This window comes from Otolemur garnettii, unplaced genomic scaffold (genome assembly GCF_000181295.1).
Source record: "Otolemur garnettii isolate 467f Iridium unplaced genomic scaffold, OtoGar3 scaffold00031, whole genome shotgun sequence".
Classification (NCBI taxonomy): domain Eukaryota; kingdom Metazoa; phylum Chordata; class Mammalia; order Primates; family Galagidae; genus Otolemur; species Otolemur garnettii.
The window spans coordinates 2,750,250-2,756,012 of NW_003852426.1; positions in this window are offsets into that span (position 1 = coordinate 2,750,250).

Consider the following 5,763-nt stretch of genomic DNA (forward strand, 5'->3'; position numbering starts at 1 on the left):
CACCTGTAGTCCCAGCTACTCGGGAGGCTGAGGCAAGAGAATTGCCTAAGCCCAGGAGTTGGAGGTTGCTGTGAGCTGTGATGCCACAGCACTCTCCCAAAGGCGATAAAGTGAGACTCTGTTTCTTAAAAAAAAAAAAAAAGAAAGTTAAAAACACAAATTATAGAGCTTTAATATCAGAGAGAAAACTTGCCCAAGATGCCCAGATGCTGCAAGAGAGCAGTGGACACAGCTGACCAGAGGGTACCTTGCATTGTCACTTGGTCCACTGAGAGCTCTACTCCAAACATGCCATCTGTTTGAAAAAAAAAAAAAAACTTTAGACAAATTAAATTTAACAAAATTTAATGGAGCAAAAATGGTTTGAGCCCCTAAGATCCGAAGGGGTTTATAAAAACTCTAGGAGTGCCACAATAGAAGTTTCAGGGCATGAGTTAAAGGCCTAGGGAATTTCCTCAGGTGGTGGTGATGGATATCTTTTTGTTTTCTTCCTGAGGGAGGCGATTTTAGAAGCTTCTTAGATGCCCTTGGAAGTAAGTCTACCCAATTTGTCTGGTTCTAAAACCAGCTTTTTTCCAATTGTGCACATAAATCAATTATTTTTGGTATTTCAAAAGCTCCCCATTTTAGCCATTGTTGCTATGATCATCCCTGGTTGGGTTAGGTGAGTCCATTTTCTGGGATATCTATAAGAGGGTGCCTAAGTGTTTTTTGTAAGAATTTTTGGTTTTGGTTTTGGGGTTTTTTTTTTGAGACAGAGTCCTACTCGGTTGCCCAAACTCTTGGGCTCAAGCAATCCTCCTCCTCAGCCTGAGTAGCTGGAACTACAGGTGCCCACCACAATGCCTGGCTAGTTTTTCTATTTTTCAGTAGAGATGGGGTCTGGCTCTTGCTCAGGCTGGTCTGAACTCCTGAGCTCAAGCAATCCACTCACCTTGGCCTAGGATTATAGGAGTGAGCCACCTCGCCGAGCCCCATAAGTGTTATGTGTAAAATCAACTGGTATTTATGTATTTATTTATTTTTGAGACAGAACCTCAAACTTTCCCCCTGGGTAGAATGCCGTGGCATCACAGCTCGCAGCAACCTCCAACTCCTGGGCTCAAGCGAGTCTCCTGCCTCAGCTTCCCAAGTAGCTGGGACCACAGGCGCCCGCCACAATGCAGCACTATTTTTTGGTTGCAGCCATCATTTTTATTTGGCGGGACGGGCTGGATTTGAACCTGCCACCTTAGGTGTATGTGGCTGGCGCCTTAGCCACTTGAGCCACAGGTGCCGAGTCAATCAACTGGTATCTAACCAATAGGAGTTGGTCACAAATGAAAACTCAAGCCCAAATTTCAAAAGTAGAGAAGCTGTGATTTTTATTTATTTAGTTAGTTTTATTTTTTTTAGAGACAGTCTCACTTTGTCGCCCTCAGTACAGTGCTGTGGCGTCACAGCTCAGCAATCTCCAGCTCTTGGGTTTAGGCAATTCTTTTGCCTCAGTCTCCTGAGTAGCTGGGACTACAGGCACCTGACACAATGCCCGGCTATTTTTTTGTTGCAGTTTGGCCAGGGCCGGGTTTGAACCTGCCACTCTCAGTATATGGGGTCGGTGCCCTAGAAGCTGTGATTTTTAAAGCATAATATATAAAATGAGACCACTGGTGCCACCAACTACTAATACCTTGACCCAACCAACCTTGCTACTATGAGACAGAGGCGGATATTGGATGCCTCTATTGGAGTCCAATCTAGTTAATGAACCTGATCCTCAGGCAGAGGTGGAAAAGCCAATTTTTTTTTCTATAATCCAAATCTCTTACAGGGTAAAGATAAAAAACCTCTGTTCTGGCTCGACGCTTATAGCTCAAAAGGCTAAGGTGCCAGCCACATACACCAGAGCTGGCGGGTTCAAATCCAGCCCGGGCCTGCCAAACAACAATGACAACTACAATCAAAAAATAGCTGGGTGTCGTGGCAGGCACCTGTGGTCCCAGCTACTTGGGAGGGTGAGGCAAGAGAATTGCTTAAGCCCAGGAGTTGGAGATTGCTGTGAGCAGTGATGTTATGGCACTCTACCCAGGGCAATAGCCTGAGGCTCTGTCTCAAAAAAAACCTCTGTTCTAGATGTTCTAGAAAGGTTTGAAAGAACAGCTCAAGCAATATCTAGACTTTCAACCAACAAGTAGAAGACGCCCCAATTTTCAGTAGCACTCACCACTTTGTATCCCACAGTCCAGTGTTCAGAGCTGACCAGGTGAGCCAAGTCCAAGAGGAAGGTTGGGTGGTCTGGGGTCAATCTGAATCCAACTCATAGCACGATAAATGTCAACCTAAAAAGAATAGACTGAAGCACAAAATGTGATTTAAAGAGTTTACTTGGGCCAAAGAAAAGAGAACATCCTGGAAGACTCAGACCTGTTACCTTCCTTTGGGTGTGAGTTTCTTTCCTTTGACCTTTGTTACAAGCAAGTTTTTCTAGGCAATAAAATAAAGGGACAGGGAGTGAGCTGATATAAAGTTGTTAGGAATTCTCATAGTTTACAAAAACAACATTGACTAGTGATACACTGTTAAGTTATAGAGTGTGGGTAACAGCAGGTGTCGCCAATCTTTTTAGTACCAGGGACCAGTATCATGGAAAATAGTTTTTCTATGTACGGCTGGGGGTAGGTGGGTGGATGGGACAGGAGATGGAACTAAGGCAGTGATGCTGTGCAGCTGGGTTCCTAACAGGCCATGAACTGACACCAGTCCACAGCCTGGATGTTGGGGATCACAGGGTTATAATATCCCTTGTGGCATTATTAGGTCAATTTATAGCTACATGGTATTGAAATTGCAATAGCCAGCCATTTCAAGAAGTGAATACATAATTCAAAGTGGGGAGTAGGGTGTGATTACTGTCTTTTTTTAATGTCTCCCTGATGGCTAGGCGCAGTGACTCATGCCTGTAATCCCAACACTTGAGAGGCCAAGGTGTGTGAACTGCTTGAGCTTACAGGTTCAAGACCAGCCTGAGCCAGAGAGAGACCTCATCTCTAAAAATAGCCAGGCATTGTGGTGGGCACCTGTGTTTCAGCTGCACGGGAGGCTGAGGCAAAAGAATCACTTGAGCCCAAGAGTTTGAGGTTGCTGTGAGCTATGATACCATGGCACTCTACCGAGGGTGACAAAGTAAAAGTCTGCCTCAAAAGAAAGAAAAGAAAAGGAAAAATGTTCTTTAACCCTTTCTGTACCCCTAACATACATATAACTCACATAGGCTAGACATTAGCACTTGTTTAAAAGAGTTAAAAATGGGTGGCGCCTGTGATTCAGTGGGTAGGACACTGACCCCATAAACCAAGGGTGGTGGGTTCAAACTGCAACAAAAAAATAGCCAGGTGTTGTGGCGGGTGCCTGTGGTCCCAGCTACTTGTAAGGCTGAGGCAAGAGAATCGCCTAAGCCCAGGAGTTGGAGGTTGCTGTGAGCTGTGACGCCCCAATACTCTACCAAGGACACTAAAGTGAGACTGTCTCTAAAAAAAAAAAAAAAGTTAAAAACATGTTCTGACCCTGGTTTTCAGATTGAGCATTCTTTGCAATCGCCCAGAGGGCTTGTTAAGTCACTGGTTACTGGGCCCCATGGCCAGAGCTTTGATTTTCTGCAGGTCTGTGGGGAGTGGGGGCAGGGAGAGGCTGAACATTTCAAACTGTTCCCAGGTAGTACCACCCATCCTGGGACACTTCTGAGAGACACTGGCCCAGCACTTTGCCCATTTTTGATGTGTCTTTCTGTATGTATCAAGTGCCCACCATGTACAGGGTGTTACGACAGGTATTTAAGATACAGAGGTAAATAGGGCAGGTTTGGTCCCTGGCAGCTATTATGATTATTGGTCTTTTTTTTTTTTTTTTTTGAGACAGAGCCTCAAGCTGTCCCCCTGAGTAGAGTGCTATGGCATCACGCTCACAGCAACCTCCAACTCCTGATCTCAAGCGAGTCTCCTGTCTCAGCCTCTCAGCTTCCTAAGTAGCTGGGACCACAGGTGCCTGCCACAATGCTGGCTATTTTTTGGTTGCAGCCATCATTGTTGTTTGGCAGGCCTGGGATGGATTCGAACCAGCCACCTTAGGTGTATGTGGCTGGTGCCTTAGCCACTTGAGCCACAGGCGCTGAGCCGATTATTGTTTTCTTTAGACACAAATTCTTATTGACATTTTCTCTTTTGAGAAATCTAGGCTGTCTAAGAAAATGTTTCTCCAAGTACAGCCCAGGGACCCTAGTATTAAAGTGTCCTGAAGTTCCTGTTTAAAATGCAGTCTTAGAGCCGGGCGTTGTAGTCCCAGCTACTTGGGAGGCTGAGGCAAGAGGATCATTTAAGCCCAAGAGTTTGAGGTTGCTGTGAGCTGTGATGCCATGGCACTCTGTCTCAAAAAGAAATAAAAATAAAATGCAGACTCGGGGACCCCGGTTCTACAGATGCTGAATCTCTTCTAGAGTGGTGCCCAGGGTTCTGGTTTCTTTTCTTTTCTTTTTATTTGAGACAGAGCCTCAAGCTGTTGCCCTGGGTGGAATGCCGTAGCATCACAGCTCACAGCAACCTCCAACTCTTAGGCTTAAGCAATTCTCTTGCCTCAGCCTCTCAAGTAGCTGGAACTACAGGTGCCCGCCACAACATCCGGATATTTTGGGGTTGTAGTTGTCATTGTTGTTTGGCAGACCTGGACTAGATTTGAACCCACCAGCTCTGGTATATGTGGCTGGCACCTTAGCTGCTTGAGCCACACGTGCCAAGCCAGGGTTTTCTGGTTTATAATGAGTTCCATACTCTCCCTCCCTTTCTGGGGAGTGTCATCTCTATAAGCTGAACATTCTTGGCTATAAAAAAGCAGGGTGGTTGCTTTCTCACAAGCCTTCTGCCACTTGTACTTCACCAGGCCCAAGCTTATGGGTCAGCATTTATAGTATCATGTTCCCTCTGTCCTGCGCTATTTCTGATAAAGTTGTCAGCAAGACCATGTTTTGTTTCGTTTCTTTTCTTTTTGAGACAGTGTTACTATGTTGCCCTCAGTAGAGTACTGTGGCGTCACAGCTCACAGCAACCTCAAACTCTTGGGCTTAAGTGATTCTCTTGCCTCAGCCTCCCAAGTAGCTGGGACTGTGGTGCCCATCACAATGCCTGGCTATATTTTTGTTGTTGTTGTAGTTGTCGTTGTTGTTTAGCTGGCTCGGGCTAGGTTTGAACTTGCCAGCCTTGGTGTATGTGGCTCATGCCGTAACCACTGCGCTATGGACGCCGAGCCTAGACCATGTTGGATGTGCAATGTTTAGCAGCACTGGACATGGGAAAGCTGTCCCAGTCTCTGCAGATGCAGCACCCCTACCTCCAGTTCTTTGCTCCTTCACGTCTATTTAGTGACCTGCATTGAAAAGGCAGATCCCTCAACCGCATTGCCCAGTTGCTCTGCCCTGTTTCCTGCAGGCCTGTACAGCCTCCCTCTGTATGTGCATCCTGTGGGGTAATGGTGTGGTTTACCAACCAAGACAAAGTATGGTCAGTACTTCATACTTACTTCACTCTGAGAACTGGTAATTAAAGGGGCCAGTCAAGCATTTATTCTGCCTTTCAGAGTAACCAAATATCCTTGATGTGAGAAAGCTCTTTATTTAATTATTTTAATTTCTGAAATTTGTTTATTTATCTATTTTTGAGACAGAGACTCATTTTCTCACCTGGTTTGAGGGCAGTGGTGTGCTCATAGCTCACAGTGTCCTTTTTTTTTTTTTTTTTT